The sequence below is a fragment of the Symsagittifera roscoffensis genome, chromosome 1 (assembly GCF_963678635.1).
Source record: "Symsagittifera roscoffensis chromosome 1, txSymRosc1.1, whole genome shotgun sequence".
In the NCBI taxonomy this organism is placed as follows: Eukaryota; Metazoa; Xenacoelomorpha; order Acoela; family Convolutidae; genus Symsagittifera; species Symsagittifera roscoffensis.
The window spans coordinates 57,081,728-57,105,645 of record NC_087062.1 but is presented as its reverse complement, the minus strand read 5'-3'; the positions used below and the strand labels follow the sequence as shown (position 1 = coordinate 57,105,645).

The 23,918-nt window shown below is 37.2% G+C and overlaps 1 long non-coding RNA gene across 1 annotated transcript; it reads right to left on the bottom strand.

The window, feature by feature from the left end:
• Window positions 1-5,040: 5,040 nt before the first annotated feature.
• LOC134841158 (uncharacterized) lies at window positions 5,041-21,842 on the bottom strand. The gene is made up of 3 exons (XR_010162456.1): window positions 21,758-21,842; window positions 20,329-20,553; window positions 5,041-5,136 (listed from the first exon to the last, which is right to left on the bottom strand). It is a non-coding gene; the product is annotated as an uncharacterized LOC134841158 (long non-coding RNA).
• Window positions 21,843-23,918: the final 2,076 nt, after the last annotated feature.

Here is a 23,918-nt window from a genome sequence, read left to right as displayed (position 1 = left end):
ATACTGGTTTTTGGATATTTAACTCTTCTTAAGCTTTGTTGGGCTATGTAGGAGGCTTCTTGTGATATAATTTTTTCATCAATTAACATAGTAGTTTCAGTGTAATTCTTGATTAATTGAAAAAAGCTAAAATGACCCATTTTTGGGGTAAAATTTTGGTTGAGAATTTCGGAGAAAAAATAGCACCATATTAATTTTGATGAAATTCTAAGCACCTTTTGTTCTCTTCACTTTTTGTCTAATCTTAACCCAATTTGAGAAAAACACGTTTGAAACTTCAGGTTTTGTTCGTTTTGTCCGGACAATTTAAATCAGCACTGTATGCAATAAGCAACCACAGCATCAAGTTATAGGAATCCATAACTCTAATGTGTTTGCCCGTATGAATGAGCTGCTTACGTTGCGTATTTATAAAGATTCAAATGGCTGTTATCAATAATCAACTAACAATCATAAAATTTGTCGGGGTCCCTTTGTTGCACTTGATGGTACGTTGCACATACAAACTGCCTCCTCTGATCTTTACAGGTAAATCTCAAACCAGTCCTGACATTGAGACACACGTATTTCTTCTTGGGGTCCATATTGGGCTCATTATCATCCCACCCCTCAAATGAAGTGCGATATGGCACCTTTATATGTGGATACTCACTCAGTACCATATCTACATAAAGAAACTCAGGACGGTGCATTCCGATATGAAACTCAGCCTGATCTTTTGCAAATTCACTCTTTGTAAGGTGCACCATCTCATCAGTGGTGAACGCTACTGCTAAACCAGCAGGTGTCTGATCGAAGTCGTGGTCGGTGTCTGTTATATGAAGATAATACTTGCAATATTCTCTCGCATCCAGCCAATTTAGTTTATCCGGATATCGTGGCGAATAATAAGTCGCCTTTGTTAGGTTTCTACTGTCAACCCATACTTCACGGCTGCTAAAATCTAAACTTCAGAAACGCTAGAAAAATACATTATAAACGAACATTTGAAAAAGAAGGACAAAATGCATTTTGTTGGTTTCAGAATTGCATGTCATTGACCAGATCGAGATCATCTTTGTCTTTGCAGATAACAGCGACTAGATTTTGAGAATTCCGCACTATCTCGACCAAAAACAAGTATATCCAGTTGTTTACAGTTTTTTTGCGACCGGAGAAGAAGAAGGCACCGCAACTTTTGCGTACGACTTTGTTGGTAGCGATGAATTTATAACGACGCATATCCAATTTATCCAATTGTTGTGACTTATTTCCAAAATAATGCAATTTGGTTATTATTTCGAAAATAATGCAATTTAGCAATATTCATTTCCTGCAATTTTTGTGACAAAAAACGTGACGCGACTTATAGTTATAAACATAGCCAATCGAAGATTGGAAAAGAGTAATGAACGCAAGTATAAATAAAAAACACTAACTTTCTTGAAAAAATCTCAACTTTCGAATTCAAAGAAAAAATAGCTGCCCTTCAAGCTCTTTGAATTTCTAGAACAATTTATAATTGGTGGCAGTTTTTGATAGCATGAATCCAGCCAGAGAAAACTGGATCAATAGGTTAAGTTTTTATTCCGCTGGAAATCTAAAAATTAAATTCTAGAAGTAGCTGTAAAAATTAAATGAACTAGAAATAGTTCAAACTTTTCCGCGCCATTTCCACGTTCGTCTTTGGAGATTGTTATTTACGTTATTTTCAGCAGATGAATTTCAATTGAACTCAAAAAGTGCTCATATATATTTAAGTGCATGGGCGAATTTAGAGGGGACGCATGGGGCGGACGCACCTCCACTTTCAGGGATTCGACCCCCTGGCGACCCAAAGGGTACCCCATTTGTGCTATTTTGAGATATTAATTTTTGGTTATGGACCCTAATGTTTTTCTAAAAGCACCTTTGACCCCAATTTATACTAATTTTGAGGGGGAGCGCGCACCGATAAACCGCGATTTGTTGGTCAAGTTTTCCAAAAAGTGCCAAAAAACGCATTTTTTGGCCTGTTTTTTTTTCAAAATTTTGCCTGCGGCGCAGAAAATTTGGCCTAAACAGGGTCTTTCAGGGTCTTTGTAAAATTTTGGAAGAGCTCGAAAAATCAGTTTGGTCGACCTAAAAAAAATACAACAAAATCTGCAATTTTTTTTTTGAAAATCCGCCCGCCTCCCCCTCGAGAAAATCCTAGATCCGCCCCTGCCTAAGTAAATTCATAAATGCATCAATATGTATGACTGCACATCTGTATTTATTAGAGACTTTTAAGACTCGCCCAAAAAAAATCAGCAAGACCTATATAAGAGTTTTCACTGCGTTCACTACTCTCAACCATAGTCAACAAACAGATAGTTGAAAAACAGTCATGCAAGCAAAAAATTCGAAAATAGGAAAAATCTTACTATTTGTTCAGGCTCAAATTTACTTTTTTGTAGTCTGACTTCTGATTTCTTGCTTGTTAATTTCAGCTCATTTGCTTTGTTAAAAGGAAAGCAAACGCCATTTTTGAACAGCAAAGCTCAAAAGTCACAAAAAATGTGATCGCCTTCTAGCTTCAAAAATGGATTTTAATTATCAAAATTCCCCAAAAAAAATTGTTCCAATTTGAGAAAATTTGATCTATAGGTAAATTTTTTATTTTGTTCGGAAATACCATAATTAAATTCCACTTTAGGAACTAGAAATCAATCACGTTTTTCGTGACCTTAGAACTTTTGCTGTTCAAAAATGAAGTTTGCAAACTTTTAACAAAAATGAGCTGAAAATAAAAAAAAATCAGACATCAAACCTCGAAAAATTACATTTAAGCCTGAGCAAATTTTAACACTTTGCCTAAGAAAAAAAACAAAAAAAAATCGTTGCCACCTATATAAGAGTCTAAACTATGTTCTTTAAATTTCGAGTCCTAACACAATCTGAGAAAGTTGAATCAATATGTAAATTTTGTATATCGCCGGGAAATCTGAAAATTGAAAACCAGTTTTAAAACTAGATTTCGATCGCAATTTTTGTAATTTCTACAGTTTTGCAGATGGATAGTGAAGTTTGCTTTCTTTTAACAAAAGAAAAGAACTGTTCTTACACAAATCAAAAGCTAAACCGCGGAAGTTTCAATTAGAGCTGAATATATAAGAGCATCGACAACGTTCATTACTCTTAAACATAGCCAGCAGACACTTGGAAAATTGTTAAACAGGAAACGATCGCTATGGTTGCCGATAGGTAATTTTTTGTTCCGCAGGGAATTCAGAAACTTCATTTTCGTGACCTTTTGGTTTTTTCCTCTTTGATAATAGCGTTTGCGTTTTTTAAAAAAAAACCAACTAACAGGCAATACGTCAGAAAATGTTAATGGCTTCAGAAAGATCTAAAAAATGAGTTTTAAGGAAAAAAAGTATCATCTCAAGCTCATCGTGAAACTTTAATAATTGACACGTTTTTTTTAATATTGCACTTTCGTTATTGAAGAGCCTAATTTGTCTTCCTTTTAGCAAATGAAACTGATTTAAACGTAAAGTTAAATTAAAAGTTCAGTAGCAAAAATTAGGTTCATCGTGAACAAATTGCATCATATTTGCTTGAGAGAAAAAAACGAAACAAAAACACTTCGACCAAAATAATGTTCTCTATTGTGTTCACTGACAAGTAAAAACATAGCCAATTGACAGTTGGAAATGTTTCAATGAACGCAAGAAACAGAACGAATATACTGTCGTGTTTTTTTTTTTTGAAATAAAAGGAAATAGTGGATTTTTCTATAGACACATAAAAAACTTTATTGATCATACACTTATATAAAAGTTCTTTCACAAAAACACCACTTGAGAGAGCGCCATTAAACTATTAGATAATTTTTTCGAGCGTCTCAGAGCTAGAATAATTGTTTTTGATTTATCTTGCACTAAAAAAATAGAAGTCGACTTACGCAAAAAAACGACCCTGATGATTTTTCGTTGAAAAATAACAATTTTTGATTTCTCTGACAGAGTTAGATTTGGTGCTACCTGAAACTCTGGACACGAGCCATCAGCATCCAGACGGCTATGAAAGCTTGAATTGACTCACGTTTATCAGACAACTCTAATGTCGTTCTTCGAGGTCTTGGTAAAGTTTTCCTCGGAGAAGGAGTTGTAGTGGAAGTTGTAGAGCTAGTCGTACTAGATGTCGTGCTAGACGTTGTACTCGAAGTAGTTGGCGATGAAGTGCTTGAAGTCGTGCTTGACGTTGTACTCGAAGTGGTTGGCGATGAAGTGCTTGAAGTCGTGCTTGACGTTGTACTCGAAGTAGTTGGCGATGAAGTGCTTGAAGTCGTGCTTGACGTTGTACTCGAAGTAGTTGGCGATGAAGTGCTTGAAGTCGTGCTTGACGTTGTACTCGAAAAAGTTGGCGATGAAGTGCTTGAAGTCGTGCTTGACGTTGTACTCGAAGTAGTTGGCGATGAAGTGCTTGAAGTCGTGCTTGACGTTATACTCGAAGTAGTTGGCGACGAAGTGCTTGAAGTCGTTTTGGAGGTCATAATAGAAATTATCGAAGACGTTTCTAAAAGCTTATTAGTTTTGGTCTTGTAAAACGTGGGAGACGAAGTGCTTGAAGTCGTACTGGAAGTCGTGGACGACGAAGTGCTTGAAGTCGTACTGGATGTCGTACTCGAAGTCGTGAGCGACGAAGTGCTTGAAGTCGTACTGGAAGTCGTGGACGACGAAGTGCTTGAAGTCGTGCTGGAAGTCGTGGGCGACGAAGTGCTTGAAGTTGTACTGGATGTCGTACTTGAAGTCGTGGGCGACGAAGTGCTTGAAGTCGTGGGCGACGAAGTGCTTGAAGTCGGATTGGAGGTACTGGATTTCATGGGAGACGAAGTTTGAGATATGGCCGAAGAGGAAGCCATAATAGAAGTTTTCATGCTGGTATCAGAAAATGATCTTGACGTTGTATTTGATGGCATACCTAGAGCCGAGGTGGCAGGCAAAACCGAGGTAGCAGGACTCGGGGATTCAAAGGGTATTGTTGCGCTTATTGGTTTCAAATCAGGATAACATATTTGAACGTTTTTTTCTAGTTCTTCTTTACCAAACTCGCTATCCAAAATTAGTTTCGCAGCGTTTTCTTTTCCTATTTTTGAGCAGCAGAAAATAGGCCAGTTTCTTTCTCTGCGACCTGTAAATGTACATTTAAACAGAGTTTTGTGAACACCCTTTTGGCATTGATATCGACTCGTCATCGTTATTTTCAGAAAAAGTTCTCGATTTTAACCATAAATGTCTCAATATTTTGTCAAAATGTGCATCTCACATATCCCAGCAATATATAAAATTAAATTTGTCTGAGACTCCGGAAACAATGTCTGAAGTTCTTCTAGTTAAAACCATAAACTTCATATTTTTAAACTTAAAAACACCCAGCTTGGCGTCCATAGAAGCAAAATGCTTATCACACAGTTTCATATATGAAGTCTATGGAAAAATGCTTATCATACAAAATTCATACAAAATTTAAAAAGATTTTCAAAAAATTTAGAGGAAAATTTTTGATTTATTTGCCTCTTTTGAAGTTTTTTGGTCATTAAAAAATGATTCAAAATTTTCGATAAAAAAATGCTTATCATACAATTTTCATGTATGAAAATTATAATATAATCATTTTGTCATAGAAAAAATAAAATTTTCAAATCACCAAAAAACGTGTCTGAGTAACTTTAAATAGATTTAAATAATTATATCTAAGATAGAGGGCATTTTGACAATCAAAAACATTAATTTATTTTTGGTTGGAAAATGCTTATCTAATAGTTTTCATATATGAAAACTGTATGATTACATTTTTTCCTAAAGAAAATCACAAATATGAGGTAAAAAACTTTTATCCCTTTTTTGGTTGCAAACTTACTTTTGTGCTCAAATACAATTTTTACGAAAAAAAAGCCTGCAAAATTAGATTTTTGGTGTTTGTAGCGTAGTCCTGGATGAGTTTTTCACCCAAAAAATCCAAAACTCAGAAAAAGTGCTTTTTTGTAAACAAGAAATTTTTTTGTATCATTTGCTAAGATGAAATTAAATTTGTAAAAAAAACAGGCCTTTTTTCCATCAAAACTTTCAAACTAGAAATTATCTAGCCATATACAAAAAAGTATATTTTTGGTATATAATTTCATGAGAAAGTAATAAAATTAACTTTCATGATTAAAATCACCAAATGCACTTTATCTGCGTGTAACTGCAAGTTACACTCTGGGTTTTCTTATGACAAAAAACTCTGGGTTTGTGTTTCGGATGAAATTCAAAATTTTGAAACATTTTTTTTTGTGTTTTCATTAATGGAGAAATTGCTTGTCATACAATTTCATATCATGAAAAAATGCCTATCATGCAAGTTCATACTATTGAAAAAATGCTTATCATGCTTTGTTCATACAATTGTGGGGGTAAAAGACTGACCAAAAAGCTCAACTTGTAATTCCAGAGTATGGAAAAAATGCTTGTTATAAAATTTCATAATATGGAAAAAATGCTTTTTTTGCTTTTTTCATACACTTACTTTTGCTCAATTAAATTATATGAAAGAGTATGATAAACATTTTACCATATATGAAAATTGTATAATAAGCATTTTCTGTCAATTCGGGCAGTTTATTTTGACGGTCTGGCTTTAAAATGGCTTTTTAGACAAACTTTTAAAAATGTAAAGCTATTAAAATTTGCTGCGCTACAAAAAGCTATAATTGTTTCAATTTTTTCTAAAATATAGACCGGAAAAATTTTGCCTAAATATTTATAATATAGCAAATGCACATGCTTGTCAAAAATTCACAAAACAAATGGTTAAACTTTGATCAAATTTTTATTGTTCCGATTTCTGAAGAAAGTGGGAAATTTATAGAAATGGGGGATTTACTTAAAAATCCCCTCCTTTCGAGAAAGGGGGAGATTATTAAGCAGATTACTTGCAGTGAATTTTCGACCAATCAGAATGCAGCAAAACTCGAATTTACATACAACGTTCTAGAGCGAATTTTACTGTTTAAATTTACATTTACAAGGATTCTTTAGTATGCAGACCAATTTTTAAGAGAAAGCTATAGAGTGGCGTTCGAATTTAAAATCTACTTGTTGCAAAGTGGATGTGCCACGCACTATCCTAAAAGCGCTTTCATCTTACGTAACTATTCGCTTAATGTTTTAAAGGCTTAATCTGTGATGCTGAAAGTGTTATTCCACACAAAAATTTGTTCCAAATTGAAATCGAGAAGCTAATTGGTAAAACTATTTCTTAAAAGACTCAGCAACAGGAACATTCAATCCTGTTTATTTCCTCTGTTCAGGGACCAAATTAACATTTCTCCTCGCCTTTTTAAATCCGTTTAGGGGGGAGGATGTTAACTTGGTTCTGAGTTCGAATTTTCTGCCAATTAGAACTGAGCATTTTACACTAAGCTATTTTAATTTAAATTCAATGCTGGGGTGGAGGATCTTAATTTAGTCCCTGTTCAGTTCAAATAAGCACTGTCAAACAACGTTACGGACAGTGGCGATGTCAAACAAGGTTACGCACAAATAAACGCACTATGTTTAGACTGGCTGGATAGCCCCTCATTGAGCCTCTGTGAATCGCAGAAGCCGCAACTGTTAACTAAGCATTACGTACTTTTTTTGCCAGTGGTAACCATATAGTGGCAATTTAAATTTAGTGTTTTTATTTAAATGTTCACGCTTTTGAGAAAAAAAGTTAGTGACAAGCAACAAATTATCGCAGAAGAATGTGCCGTAATGAGTAGATAAGTTGTTTTAAATACCTTAACTTACCGATGCAAAGTAAGCGAACAACCACGCCTGTGTATGCGTGGTACTCGATAAGAAAATAATTTTGAAAACCATTAGGCAAAAACGCGTTCACTTAGGGCAGTTTTGCAGAAAACTACTTTTTATTGAAGACAATCAAAGCATAACAAGACTGCTCGTATCAGGGCGAAGCCCTGAATGTTCCGACTGCCTTTTAAGGTTTATGGGGCAGTAATAACTTTAAAAAATTAAATGTAATAAAAAAAAACGAATTTTTTTTTTTTGAAAATTGATTTTTTTAAATGAAAATCATCCCCCCACACGCCATATAAAGTACAAAAGGATACATTTTGCTCCTTGTAACAAATCAATTATGGCAAATAAGCTCTTCCAACTAATTTAGAACGATTTCTAAGACGGATTAACACTCCGCTTACGCGTTAATAGCGCTAAATATATCGCGCGTTAATTGTCCCAAATTGGCCAAAATGGCAATCTTTAAACCCCCATAACTGTGCGAAAAATGACCGCATAACAAATCTTTTCAAATTCGAGCTCATGACAACAATATTTTTCGAAGGATATAAAACAATTCCGTCAAAAATGGCTAGTTAAAAAGTCGAAATTTGTCTGAAGAAAAAAAAACCCACCCCGAGCACAAATGTTCCGTTACTTTCGTATCGAAAGTCGGAACAAAAAGTTTTGCCTATTTCAAATGATAAACTCAATTTTGTTAAAGTTGATTTTATTATCTCAAATCAAACCAATGAACTACTATTCAGAAAAATATCGTGACTTGATTTAATCAAAGAGATGAAAAAACAGCGTTAGGAACACCACCCGCGTTAATAATGATTTGTATTACAATTTTAGTACCATTCTTACTTAAATTATGAAAAAAAAAACAGTTTTATCCTCTATTTTTGAAATCCAATTATAATCAATTGAAAAGCATTTCAATCAATTATAATTAATTATTGATCTATCTATTTTTCGAAACAAATATAATTGATTGTACTCGATAATAATTGATTATTTTAAACCCAGTTTCCAAGTCATATTTTGTGCACAAAAATGCATTATAATGATTGTTATTGATTAAACTCCCATTGATTATCGATTTTCCCATTTCGTCTTCGATCTTAAATATGAAATGTTTACAATTTATACTTTTTGGCTGATGGCAAAAATAAGAAATTAAAAATTTTCGAATCAATCAAAATATATAACTTTTTTGTTTTTTCGTTTACCCATTGAAGTTGTTTCGTAATTCACATTTTCAGTTTTTCAACCACCAAAATATTAACACATTGCTCTAGTTTCACGATTCATTCGGAAGACTTTTTTCACCTACCGCGGAACTTTTCAACTAATATGAAAAGATCTCTAGGATACCTTTCCTTCGTGTTAAATTTATGTGTCTAAAAAACCAAATAGTTACAAGACATCTCGAATTTAGAGGTTTTGTTTTTAAGAGAAAAATATTAACCATTGGATTTAAATAAATTAAAATTTTGATGTGAATAAATTCTGAAAAAATAAAAGATAATAATCGGTTATAATTGATTACAATTAATTTGAAGAAATTTTGAATGAAGTTTAAACAGATAAACTTTATTGTAAAAGTTTATAATCTCCTGGAAAATATCACGATTATAATCGATTATGAATCCTTAAAACACCTGATTTTGGTAATTTTAGACAATTATAATTGCCAAAAAAACATCATATTAATCCGTTATAATCAATTGCTTACGCCTTTTTGTGGATCAAAATAAACCAACAGCCATTACTAAAATCAACGTGCTCCGAAGTTTTTTTAACTGGTTGGTTTGTTAGGCCACCATACACCAAGTTACAAAACTGATAAATGGAACTGCTACAAAAAGTCTACGAAGGATACATAATGCAGTCGAAGGCTGGAACAGCGTTTTCCAAAATTGGTTAAGCCAAAAAACTCTCCTTGCCTGCGTTGATAAATAATTAGCCAAACTTTTAAGCTGAAAACTGTGTTGTCATAGTATCTTAATTTAGTTCAAGTTCGATTCCAGTTCCATTTCTAGTTGTGCTATTGATTTCATTTATCTGTCTGGCGCTAACTAGTATTTAACCTTCGGAGTTTGTCTGTCACCTTCGGTTGGCCGCCAATTCATTGTCTCCGACTAACTTTATAACATACGGTTACTTATCTCACTGGATCAATTTAAACTATCGAAACCGTATTTTCACATGGCGCAGTCAACAGGTCAAAGTGGGGGATAAACCCACTGGGGATTACATCGTTTTGGCCCTCGACGTTCGCAGAGCCACCAACGCTATGGGAGTTTTGGTTCAATCGTTTTCAGTGGGGAATGGTGGCCAAACATGGCCTAAATCAGAAGAACTTCTATTATGCCAGTACATTAACAGCAGCGCAGGTTACAGCGCTACCGGGGTAGGTAGTCGGAAAAGATCGCCTGGCGTCGAAGCAAACGCTTATCTCGAACTTGTGTTTGTGTCTGGGGAGAAAGGACAGGGTGAGCTACATAAGAGGAAGCCACACCTGTATTTATCAACGACAAGGTACTCTAGGGTATTAGATACTATCGAAACGGAATTTAAGAAGGACCGGAATGAAACTTATGAAACATTCCAATTATTGGCACGGAAGCATTAAATAGGAGAATCCTTGGAGCAGTTCCACTCAGTGTTAAGCGGGCTGGCCGCTCAATGTAACTTTGGAACGTTGGAGACCAGAATTCTGCGGGATGTGTTCATTGTGAACATGAACAATAGAGAGGCCCAAAATGAGCTATGCCGTTCGACAAAGACACCAGAGGAGGTGTACCGTATTGCACTTTCATACGAACGTGGATTCAAGTATGCTAAATCATACGGATCGGCAACCGGGGGAGCAACAACTAGTGGCACCACCGGTGGAAATGGAGCGTTTCAGATCAAAACTGAACCGGGGGGAACAATCCGAGGAGGATACCGAAATAATAGACAGCGCGGCCATGGATCGTTCAGAGGACAACCAGAGATGAGAGGGGGAGTTTCTCGAAGATGCTATAATTGTTACCAACCCAACTTTACTCCAGAACATCTTACTAAATGTCCAGCCAAAAATGCTACGTGTAATTTCTGCTGGAAAACGGGACATTACGAGAGAACTTGTCGGGGAAGGCGGAATAATCGGGGAATACCGGCAGTGGGACTAATTCAAAATTAGGAGGATATGGAAGCTAGTGAAATAGGCGACGCTGAGGATACTTATTCGCAACATGAGAATGCAGTTGGCTGGGTTAACAAACCGGTAAAGAAACAACGATCGTGGGATTCGGACAGCTCAGGAGATTATGTTGTCATGGCTATCAAATCTTGGAAAGAGACGGAATTGAAGGTGGCTGGCGCTCGACTACCAATTAAGGTAAATGGGAAGCAAACGAATGGCTGGATAGATGGTGGATCACCGATTTCAATATTTACCATTGGAGAATTAAAACGGACGTTGGGCACCACAGGCGTGAACGTGAAGGCACCAGCACCGGAGGACAACGAATTAAGGGATTACGGAAACAATACTTTACGGCTACTAGGAACGATGGACGTCTTTTTAGAAACACACGGATGGGTGACTAACGCGAATATCAGAGTAATCGGAGGAAGCAGACCATCGATTATTGGGAGAGACGTAATGCCAAATCTGGGATTGCAGATAGTGCAGAAGGCACCGGAGGAGAACGTGATGTCGGTGCAGGGAGAACAACCTGGGGCGGAAGCAACAGAGGGGGAGGACTCATTAGACCCCTGTTAGACTTATTTCAGTAAGCAATTTGAAAATCTTTTTAACAGAGTCGGAAAAATTAAAATTATAAGGTACACGCGGATTTTTTCGAAACGTTAACGCCGATTCAACAAAAAGGACGGAGAGTGCCCATCACATTGCAGGATAAGGTCGATAAGGAAATTAATAAACTTTTACGGCAAGGGCACATCGAAAAACTAAAAGAATGTTCGGACAAGTATTTTGTTTCTCCGATTTTAATAACAGTGAAAAAGGACGGATCAGTGAAATTAGCGTTAGAATCCCGGAAGTTGAACAAGCAAGTCCACAAGAATAAAGACCAAATGTCGAATATTGAAGAGCTCATGGATACGGTAGGACAAACAATAAATGAACGGAAACCAGGAAATGTATATTTCTCTACTATGGATCTTACGTATGCGTACGGTCAATTACCACTTAGCCCTGAAACGAGTGTCCAATGCAATTTTTCGCTGGTGGGAGGAAAAATCAAGGGGCAGGTATTGTTTTAAAATGAGGTTCTACGGACTTACAACCATGCCGGTGGAATTTCAAAGAGTGATGGATACGATCCTTTCGGAGTTTCCGCAGGCGCACGCTTTTATTGACGACATTCTGGTGGTCACCAAAGGCACTGAAATTGAGCGGTCGAAAGAATCCTACGGAAATTAGATCGCGAGAATATGTCGCTTAAGCTTACTAAATGCCAATTTGCGCGGAAATAATGTGAATGGTTGAGGCGTAAAATAACTTGTACCTGAATAACACCGCTAATCCGGAAAACGGAACCGATCGAATCGCTAAAAGCACCAAAAACGGTGTCGCAGCTAAAGATTTTTATGAGTTCTATTCACAGCCAGCACAAATACATTCCAGCACTCGCGGAATCATCAGCCTCGTTACGTCCTTTTTTAAGCAGAAAAAAAACGAATATATTTGGAATAGTGAATAACAAATATCATTCGACAATCTAAAAAAGCAGGTGGCTAATATAGTAGAACTTCGGCACTTTGATATACACCGTGACACAAGAATCGTATGCGACGCTAGTCATAACGGGCTCGGAGCGGTTCTTGAGCAACTAAATTCCGATGGCATCCCGATAACTAAACGAGGCAGAGAAAAAATACTCAACGAATGAATTAGAAAAGCTTGCAGTTGTGTGGGGGGCGGAGTATTTCCGAAACTATGTGTTGGGGAGAAAATTTATAATTGTTACGGATCATAAGGCACTTGTATCAATGCTAAATGGGAACAACAAAAAGAACAAAACAATGTTCAGTAGACTAAGCAGATGGTTAGATCGTCTTATACCGTTCGATTTTCAAGTAGAGCACAAACCCGGAGCAAAATTGGACTCGCCGATTACCTATCGAGGCAACCCAGCTTGGATGCTAAACCGGTCAACACCTATGATAGTATGTTTACAGTGGCGAAAATTATTAGAATTAGATCCGCCCTCGGATTTGAAAAGGAAGCTTTCTCCAGAAATAGACTCGAGTCTCCACCGGTTACTAATAATAAATGCGTTTTCATTATATCGAATAGAAAACAACCGGTAGAGGACGAACGATCATGCGGTGGAAATTGGACCAATCACAGAGCGACGAATTTCATTTCCGGCAGGTCAATTAAGTTTAGTGGAAATTTAATTGGGACTATTATTGAAGCTGTTACTTAAATTCTATTATTGTTACTTAAATTCTTCAAATACAAACATTCAAAATTCAAAATTTAATTCAATTATGGAGAGAAAAATCAGGAAACTATTGGAATGACACCGCAGCATTAGTAGTAGCGATGAACTAGAGGAGATTGAACAGGATATGCAAGCGGTTACAACAGAATTCCGGAGCACTAAAACTAACACCATCATTTCCATTCCGTCGGTTTACCCTGGCGAGAGTTATCCACCGGTTAATCCGGAAAATTGATTTATGTCCGTTATCCGAGAAATTGTAAAATTGTGAGTAAACCCTTCCTGAATTGTTTAATTTTCGGTTGATAGAATCACAATAGAGTTCCGATCCACAATTACAAGCCATTATCGAAATGATTAAATGTAAAGACCCTCAGTAACATTCAAAAGTTGAAGCGATGAGTAAGTACTACGCACAGTATACTCACGATTTTCATGTAAGAGACGGATGTCTATGGATGGACGAGAGGCTAGTGATTCCCAACACCTTGCAAGCGGCGGTGAACAATAGGTTGCATTACTATCACCACGGGAAATCGAGTATGTATGACGCGGCCAAAGACATCTGGTACCTATACATGTTCTGTAGCTTAGCGAATATCGCCGGGAATTGCCAGGAATGCACATTAGCTGGTAAGAAATTGAAAAATATGTGTTCAAAAGATGATATAGGGACAATACCTGAGCCGAAAGAACCGAATGAGTCGGTTCAACTAGACTTTTGGGGGCCAATTAACTACTTGAAGGAGTCTAAAAAGTATGTTTTGGTAGCGGTGGATCGGTTTTCTCGTTGGCCATCGCCTATGGTCTGTAAATTGAACCGGTCGGATAAAACTGTTGAATTTCTTAAAGCATATATTATTGCCCACGGAGTTCCGCGACAAATTCGAGTTGACCAAGGAACAAATTTTATGTCCAAGGAGGTTCGAGCATTCTGTCATAAACAGGGAATTGAGATGCTTATCTCGCCAGTTAACGAGCATAGGGCAACAGGATGTGTCGAACGCACGATTGGCAGCATCAATAGTTCAGTACTTACGTATGCTCGGGAGGATAAACCGGAACACTTGGATCGGATAATTGAAAGAGCCCTCGGGGCCTTAAAATTTGCCAAAAACGCCACCCTCAACATAACACCGTTCGAAGCGCACCACGGCCGGGAAGCTAACACGGTTCTCAGAAATTTGACCAAAAAGCCATCATTATGGAACCTAAATTGGAAAAATGTAATACGTTCAAAATCTGCCTGTTTAGATGAATGAGACCCAAACGCCCAAGCTATTTCGGAGCCCATGGATACGAACAGGGGAGTCCGATCGGATACAGAGTACGATCGAAAAAACAGGCGCCATCCACTGAAATTGGCTAAGGACCAAGCTGCTAACCAGGACGATGAGCCTGCAATTGTGCGAGCACCGAATGACCCAGCCGAAGTACCACCGGCAGTCGTAATGCAGAAGACCGGGGAGCGGAACATGAATAGGTATAGACTATTAAAATCCACTATAGTTAATCAAAGTGAAGACACTATTAAAATGAGTAATGGTGCTGTGCTTAGAAAATCAGGAGTAGCACTCAAGAAAGCAAAAGTTCCGAAAAAACGGGCGCCGGGACAAATCACTGCACCAACAACGCCGTGGGATCTAAAACGGAAGTTACTAACGAGTAGTAACCAACCAAGCAGTTCAAAAGGCACCAAGGGAACCTCTCACTGCACCATGGGGAAACGATCACGATTCCAAAATTTGGGAATCGCGGAGGACTCGGAATCAGACGAAGAGGACCACCTACCGCTAATCACAACTAAGCAAGCTGTTGAACCGACAATTGGAGGAGCAAACGTTGGAGGAGATAGACAAGGAACGTCTAGTGGGGGACAGGACCAAGTTCAATCCGAAACCGTCACGATTCGACCTAGCAACTATGAGACGGCAACAGAGAGTACGTTGGCACGCGAAAAAAGATCGAAACTAACCGGAGGAAAGAAAATACCGCAGGAGACATACAACAGGAGGAGGAACGCGAGGCAGAACAAATTCCAGCAACCGGGGGAAAAAGCGGGGTCGGAAACAACGACTTGTTTCCTATTCAAGCCAAGATTCGGCTAGTTCATTGGACGAAACCAGTTCAAGAAGGTCGGGCAGAAAACGAACAGCAGTGACTAAGATGGGGGCAGTTATGATTGATACCATTCAAAAAGCGGATAAGCCAGGAGCGAAATGAAGAAAAAGAGTAGAAAATATGAGTAACAAACTTACAAAACTTTATAACATGTGGAAGTCCAGGGAGAGGGCATGCTGTGCAGTGGCAAAAACTCAAAAGTTTATGTTTTCAAATGTGTCCTAGTTGATTGACAAAACTCTAGTTTAAACTCGTTATTAACCTTATTAATTTATTGATAACAGCATTGCATTGGATACGTTAATTAGAGTCATAAAAATTTTACAAGGAGGGAAATGTCATAATATCTAAATTTAGTTCATGTTCGATTCCAGTTCCATTTCTAGTTGTGCTATTTAACTCATTTATCTGTCTGGCGCTAACTAGTATTTAACCTTCGGAGTTTGTCTGTCATCTTCGGTTGGCCGCCAATTCATTGTCTCCGACTAACTTTATAACATACGGTTACTTATCTCACTGGATCAATTTAAACTATCGAAACCGTATTTTCACAGTGTCGAGGCCAAAAATTGAGACTTGAAAATGCGCAGCCTGAAAAAGTCAATCAAAGTGAAATTTTTATTTTCAAAATTGGGCAAGCTTGTTTTTTTTCAGAAAAAAATTGGGGTTCTTTTTTAAAAAAGGGTTAGGGCCCGTTTTGTGCACCAATTCATATTCACTGAAACAAAAACTCTACAAGCGAGAGTCAAAACTCTGTTGTATACACAGTGAAAGCATCAATATTTGGTTGATCTTTTACAAAAAAACTACATACAATCAACTGGCATTTTCAGAATTGGGTCAAACAGGAAACTCACTGAAAGCTAATACAGTCACTTTCATAAACGGCAGCTCGGGTCTTTTGTTTAATGTCGATTTGAAGAAAAAAAATTGTATTCTCAAATAAGGTTGTCCGAAAAGGAAGCAGACCATCGATTATTGGGAGAGACGTAATGCCAAATCTGGGATTGCAGATAGTGCAGAAGGCACCGGAGGAGAACGTGATGTCGGTGCAGGGAGAACAACCTGGGGCGGAAGCAACAGAGGGGGAGGACTCATTAGACCCCTGTTAGACTTATTTCAGTAAGCAATTTGAAAATCTTTTTAACAGAGTCGGAAAAATTAAAATTATAAGGTACACGCGGATTTTTTCGAAACGTTAACGCCGATTCAACAAAAAGGACGGAGAGTGCCCATCACATTGCAGGATAAGGTCGATAAGGAAATTAATAAACTTTTACGGCAAGGGCACATCGAAAAACTAAAAGAATGTTCGGACAAGTATTTTGTTTCTCCGATTTTAATAACAGTGAAAAAGGACGGATCAGTGAAATTAGCGTTAGAATCCCGGAAGTTGAACAAGCAAGTCCACAAGAATAAAGACCAAATGTCGAATATTGAAGAGCTCATGGATACGGTAGGACAAACAATAAATGAACGGAAACCAGGAAATGTATATTTCTCTACTATGGATCTTACGTATGCGTACGGTCAATTACCACTTAGCCCTGAAACGAGTGTCCAATGCAATTTTTCGCTGGTGGGAGGAAAAATCAAGGGGCAGGTATTGTTTTAAAATGAGGTTCTACGGACTTACAACCATGCCGGTGGAATTTCAAAGAGTGATGGATACGATCCTTTCGGAGTTTCCGCAGGCGCACGCTTTTATTGACGACATTCTGGTGGTCACCAAAGGCACTGAAATTGAGCGGTCGAAAGAATCCTACGGAAATTAGATCGCGAGAATATGTCGCTTAAGCTTACTAAATGCCAATTTGCGCGGAAATAATGTGAATGGTTGAGGCGTAAAATAACTTGTACCTGAATAACACCGCTAATCCGGAAAACGGAACCGATCGAATCGCTAAAAGCACCAAAAACGGTGTCGCAGCTAAAGATTTTTATGAGTTCTATTCACAGCCAGCACAAATACATTCCAGCACTCGCGGAATCATCAGCCTCGTTACGTCCTTTTTTAAGCAGAAAAAAAAAACGAATATATTTGGAATAGTGAATAACAAATATCATTCGACAATCTAAAAAAGCAGGTGGCTAATATAGTAGAAATTCGGCACTTTGATATACACCGTGACACAAGAATCGTATGCGACGCTAGTCATAACGGGCTCGGAGCGGTTCTTGAGCAACTAAATTCCGATGGCATCCCGATAACTAAAGGAGGCAGAGAAAAAGTACTCAACGAATGAATTAGAAAAGCTTGCAGTTGTGTGGGGGGCGGAGTATTTCCGAAACTATGTGTTGGGGAGAAAATTTATAATTGTTACGGATCATAAGGCACTTGTATCAATGCTAAATGGGAACAACAAAAAGAACAAAACAATGTTCAGTAGACTAAGCAGATGGTTAGATCGTCTTATACCGTTCGATTTTCAAGTAGAGCACAAACCCGGAGCAAAATTGGACTCGCCGATTACCTATCGAGGCAACCCAGCTTGGATGCTAAACCGGTCAACACCTATGATAGTATGTTTACAGTGGCGAAAATTAGTAGAATTAGATCCGCCCTCGGATTTGAAAAGGAAGCTTTCTCCAGAAATAGACTCGAGTCTCCACCGGTTACTAATAATAAACGCGTTTTTATTATATCGAATAGAAAACAACCGGTAGAGGACGAACGATGTACTTACGTATGCTCGGGAGGATAAACCGGAACACTTGGATCGGATAATTGAAAGAGCCCTCGGGGCCTTAAAATTTGCCAAAAACGCCACCCTCAACATAACACCGTTCGAAGCGCACCACGGCCGGGAAGCTAACACGGTTCTCAGAAATTTGACCAAAAAGCCATCATTATGGAACCTAAATTGGGAAAATGTAATACGTTCAAAATCTGCCTGTTTAGATGAATGAGACCCAAACGCCCAAGCTATTTCGGAGCCCATGGATACGAACAGGGGAGTCCGATCTGAGACAGAGTACGATCGAAAAAACAGGCGCCATCCACTGAAATTGGCTGAGGACCAAGCTGCTAACCAGGACGATGAGCCTGCAAATGTGCGAGCACCGAATGACCCAGCCGAATTACCACCGGCAGTCGTAATGCAGAAGACCGGGGAGCGGAACATGAATAGGTATAGACTATTAAAATCCACTATAGTTAATCAAAGTGAAGACACTATTAAAATGAGTAATGGTGCTGTGCTTAGAAAATCAGGAGTAGCACTCAAGAAAGCAAAAGTTCCGAAAAAACGGGCGCCGGGACAAATCACTGCACCAACAACGCCGTGGGATCTAAAACGGAAGTTACTAACGAGTAGTAACCAACCAAGCAGTTCAAAAGGCACCAAGGGAACCTCTCACTGCACCATGGGGAAACGATCACGATTCCAAAATTTGGAAATCGCGGAGGACTCGGAATCAGACGAAGAGGACCACCTACCGCTAATCACAACTAAGCAAGCTGTTGAACCGACAATTGGAGGAGCAGACGTTGGACGAGATAGACAAGGAACGTCTAGTGGGGGACAGGACCAAGTTCAATCCGAAACCGTCACGATTCGACCTAGCAACTATGAGACGGCAACAGAGAGTACGTTGGCACGCGAAAAAAGATCGAAACTAACCGGAGGAAAGAAAATACCGCAGGAGACATACAACAGGAGGAGGAACGCGAGGCAGAACAAATTCCAGCAACCGGGGGAAAAAGCGGGGTCGGAAACAACGACTTGTTTCCTATTCAAGCCAAGATTCGGCTAGTTCATTGGACGAAACCAGTTCAAGAAGGTCGAGCAGAAAACGAACAGCAGTGACTAAGATGGGGGCAGTTATGATTGATACCATTCAAAAAGCGGATAAGCCAGGAGCGAAATGAAGAAAAAGAGTAGAAAATATGAGTAACAAACTTACAAAACTTTATAACATGTGGAAGTCCAGGGAGAGGGCATGCTGTGCAGTGGCAAAAACTCAAAAGTTTATGTTTTCAAATGTGTCCTAGTTGATTGACAAAACTCTAGTTTAAACTCGTTATTAACCTTATTAATTTATTGATAACAGCATTGCATTGGATACGTTAATTAGAGTCATAAAAATTTTACAAGGAGGGAAATGTCATAGTATCTAAATTTAGTTCATGTTCGATTCCAGTTCCATTTCTAGTTGTGCTATTTAACTCATTTATCTGTCTGGCGCTAACTAGTATTTAACCTTCGGAGTTTGTCTGTCATCTTCGGTTGGCCGCCAATTCATTGTCTCCGACTAACTTTATAACATACGGTTACTTATCTCACTGGATCAATTTAAACTATCGAAACCGTATTTTCACAGTGTCGAGGCCAAAAATTGAGACTTGAAAATGCGCAGCCTGAAAAAGTCAATCAAAGTGAAATTTTTATTTTCAAAATTGGGCAAGCTTGTTTTTTTTCAGAAAAAAATTGGGGTTCTTTTTTAAAAAAGGGTTAGGGCCCGTTTTGTGCACCAATTCATATTCACTGAAACAAAAACTCTACAAGCGAGAGTCAAAACTCTGTTGTATACACAGTGAAAGCATCAATATTTGGTTGATCTTTTACAAAAAAACTACATACAATCAACTGGCATTTTCAGAATTGGGTCAAACAGGAAACTCACTGAAAGCTAATACAGTCACTTTCATAAACGGCAGCTCGGGTCTTTTGTTTAATGTCGATTTGAAGAAAAAAAATTGTATTCTCAAATAAGGTTGTCCGAAAAACTTCATGACGTTTTGCTGATTAACTACCTAAATTTGCGCTTAATTTTCTTCACTAATGCCTTCCCATAGAAAGCAGATCAGCACTTTTATTGAAATGCAAATTGAATTGAGCATATTGGGGTCCGCAAGAGAAAAAGATATTGGAGAGGGTTTTAGAGTATACAAGCTAATGCTAAACTTTGTCTGCTAATCTAAAAAATAGGAACGCCGAAGACTGAAACCAGAGAAAAATTCTCACCGGCTGTATTTTTTTCTCGACTCCATTGACTTTGTGCCCAATCTTCATACCCATCAACTCCACAAGTTCCGTGTTTCGCTTGCAAGAAACTCCATGCAACTGTTACTCTCGACAGTGACAACTCGTTTTTGTAGTCCTGGTTCAACGAATGGTCTACACTCCGCGTCAGGTCTTTCATGGGAGAGAATGAAACGTGACACCATAGTGGCATCAAAATTAAGTAGACTGAAACACATACAGTTTTCAACAAAACACAATTTTTGTAAATACACTTGTGAGTAAACTAAACGCAAAAATAATTTGTGCTAGGAAATGCCCTTTCTAGAATCATTTGGGCACAATTTTCCAGGTGTTTTAACAAAATGTGTTCATGGACCGAGAGCAAACTTTCTCAGCTACTCTCCATGAAAATATCAACATCAATGCAGCTGGTGAAAACTGGAGTTTTAAGACCCGGACTAAACTGGTGAGTCCTTTGAAATGAAATATCATAGAGGGTATAGGCGAGAAAGTTTGCTCTCGTTGAATGAAAAATTTTGTTGAAATTTCTGGAAAAAAATTGTCCAAATCCTTCTAGAAATTAGTCATTTCAGAGTATAAACGTTTGCTTTTAATTTTGTCCACTAGTGTACATTTTTTTGCTCGTTTGCTCGGAAAAAAACATTGTAAAAGACTGCAAGCAAACGGTGCTAAGTTATGATTTCAAATTTCTAAGCATCAAATTTTCTAAACATCTGAGCATAACTTACCGACTAAAGCTATAGCACTTGTACATAACCCTATGAAATTTACTGATTGTTTTTTGGCCACAAATGCCCAAATAGCATATGCTGATGATACCGCAGAACTAAACAACAAGATAACAATAGCTAAGACTGCAATAGCGTTTGGAGTTGTATCATTTAAAATGGCATAATAATATTGACGATTTTTGTTAACAACTGCAGTTATACACGATGAAAAGGTAATAACTAATGTTGTAACTGAAACTGATATCAATAAAGCGTAACAAGTCGATATTGAACACGACATTATGAGGACTCTTTGATTGACACAAATCAACTTCAATCATTCAAAGACCAATTTGCTTTTTCTTTATTTTCATTTTTCTTGCTTTTTTTTATTCGTGTACAATTTTTCACGAATATTTGTGAACAATTTCGTAAACAATTTTGTTATTCTCATTTTTCTTGCTTTTTTTAATTCGTGAACAATTTTTCGAGTGAATTTTTTTGACATAAACAATTTGTACACGTTGATTTTTATGTTTTCATGCGTTTGCTGTTTTTTTTTGGCTCCATTAAAATGATTCAGATACTTTCTCTCTCTCTCCTCTCTCGGATGTTTTTCTTATAAAATGACTATTCATGCGAAACTTGGGATTTGCGAGGGTTATCACAATAGAAAGTTAGAACTGTTAGAAGCTAACCGGCAAATGAGATTCAAAAAATTATATCCACAAGGCTGAAAATCGTCTGACACTACTTCTGGCCCGTCGTTTCGAACAAAGCAGAAACAAAATGACGATAAAAATTAACCCAACTAGAAATGTTGCCCCCGACGCTCTCTCGTTTAAAACGGGCTCTTCAAAATGATTGCTGTGGGTTTCGGAATCTTTCTGTTTGGTTTTCAGTTTCCATGGCGGGTCTACAATAACACCATTGTCTTTCTTTTTGCGAGCAAAACTTTCTCTAGTTGATGTAATCCAATCTGAAATAATTAAATGAGATTAAGACTAGGAAAACTTGAAAAAAAAAACATTTATATTTTTTTCAAATTGGTTGAAACTATTTTAAGCGTTGTATCACCTGAACTAGTTGAAGTTCTGTATCCTGTGACAAAGTTTCGAACAGAATTCCACGACATCCTTCGCTCAAATTTTATTCTTTTGCAAATGAGTGGTCGTGATTTATCTTCTGGGCAATTTCTTATGGATATTCTTGATACCCAGGGTTCCGTAAAAAACTAAAAGTCCAAACATCTGAATAATTTTGGAAAACAAACATCTTAAATACTTATGTGCATACAAAAAATTGCAAACAAAATTCCAAATAGTTCGATTAAATTGTCGAGAACAGACAAGCTTCGAACACATGCAGTTTCTAAATTAATTTTGCATTAATTCGAACCAGCATTAAAATAAATACCAGAATTTCAACCAAAATTTGGCCTAGTAGGAATCACATTTCTTAACTATCAGGCAAAAATATTTTCTCGTATACAGATTTTTCAACCCTTCTAGAATTTTGTTGGGCTGTGTAAGAAGCTTCTTGTGACTTAATTTTTTTATCAATTATCGCAGTAGTTTCAGCGTATTTATCGATTAATTAAAAAAACCAAAATGACCCATTTTTGGGGTAAAATTTCGGTTGCGAATTTCGGAGAAAAAATTGCACCCATATTAATTCTGATTAAATTCTAAGCAACTTTTGTTCCCCTTTACATTTTGTCTAATCTTAGCCCAATTTGAGAAAAACGTGTTTGAAAATTCAAGTTTTGTTCATTTTTTCCGGATTTTCAATCAGCACGAACAGTGCTGAAGTAAATTATCCGAAAAAAAAAATCAAAATTGAAATTTCTAAGGCTTTTTTTCAATTTGGGTTAGGATTAGACAAATATGAACAAAACCACACATGCTCATAAATTCACTAGAATTAATATGATGCAATTCATTTTTCGAAATTTGCAGCCAACGTTTTCCTCCAAAAATGGGTCATTTTTTTAGTTAATCGAGAAATACGCTGCAGCTATTGGGTTAATTGATAAAAAAAAGTTATATAAAAAAAAGCCTCTTACACTTCCATTTTTCCCATTCTACCTTTCTCAAAAATTTGCCTTTCTAAAATTTTGACTTTGTCATTAATTAACACGGTAGTTTCAGCGTAGTTCTTGATAGATAAAAAAACCGAAAAGACCCATTTTTGGGGTGAATGATAGTTCAGAATTTCAAAGGGAAAAATTTCACTAGATCAGTTATCGTGAAATTCTACAAACTTTGTGTTCTTCCCCTGTTGTCTAATCTTAAACTAATTTGAGAGAATTAAACCGTTTTTTGAAGAACTTCCCATTTCAGGCTACTTTGAAACAAAACAAGCCTGCTCGTATCAAACCGATTCCCTGAATAATCTGATTGTACATGGGGTGTCTCAAAGGAAAGTTTTCATCAAAAAATTGATAATTTTTTTAAAGAAACTTCTTTTTAATCTTTTCATCACACCCAACTTACAATCAAAACTATGCAAATTGCCTCAATTAAATCTGAGTGACTTTGTGCCGGAATATTTCGCCTCTTTAATTGGAAAATGGAGTTTTCTTGCAGAATGATCATCGTACAAACTGACAAAAATAACTTTTAGCCCTCAGTAACTTAATGATTCATATTAACAAACAAATTAAGTTTTTGAGTTTAAAGCTCATTGCACGGATAATGGTTAGATGGAAGAAAAAATTTTGGTCAAATTTTAACAAATAATCGATTAAGTAAACAAATTTAAAAGCTTGTTATAAACTGCATAACAAAAGCAATTTTGGATAACTAAAGCAATCAGTTACTCATGTGCTTGAGGCTCCCTCAAGTTGGGAAGTTATTT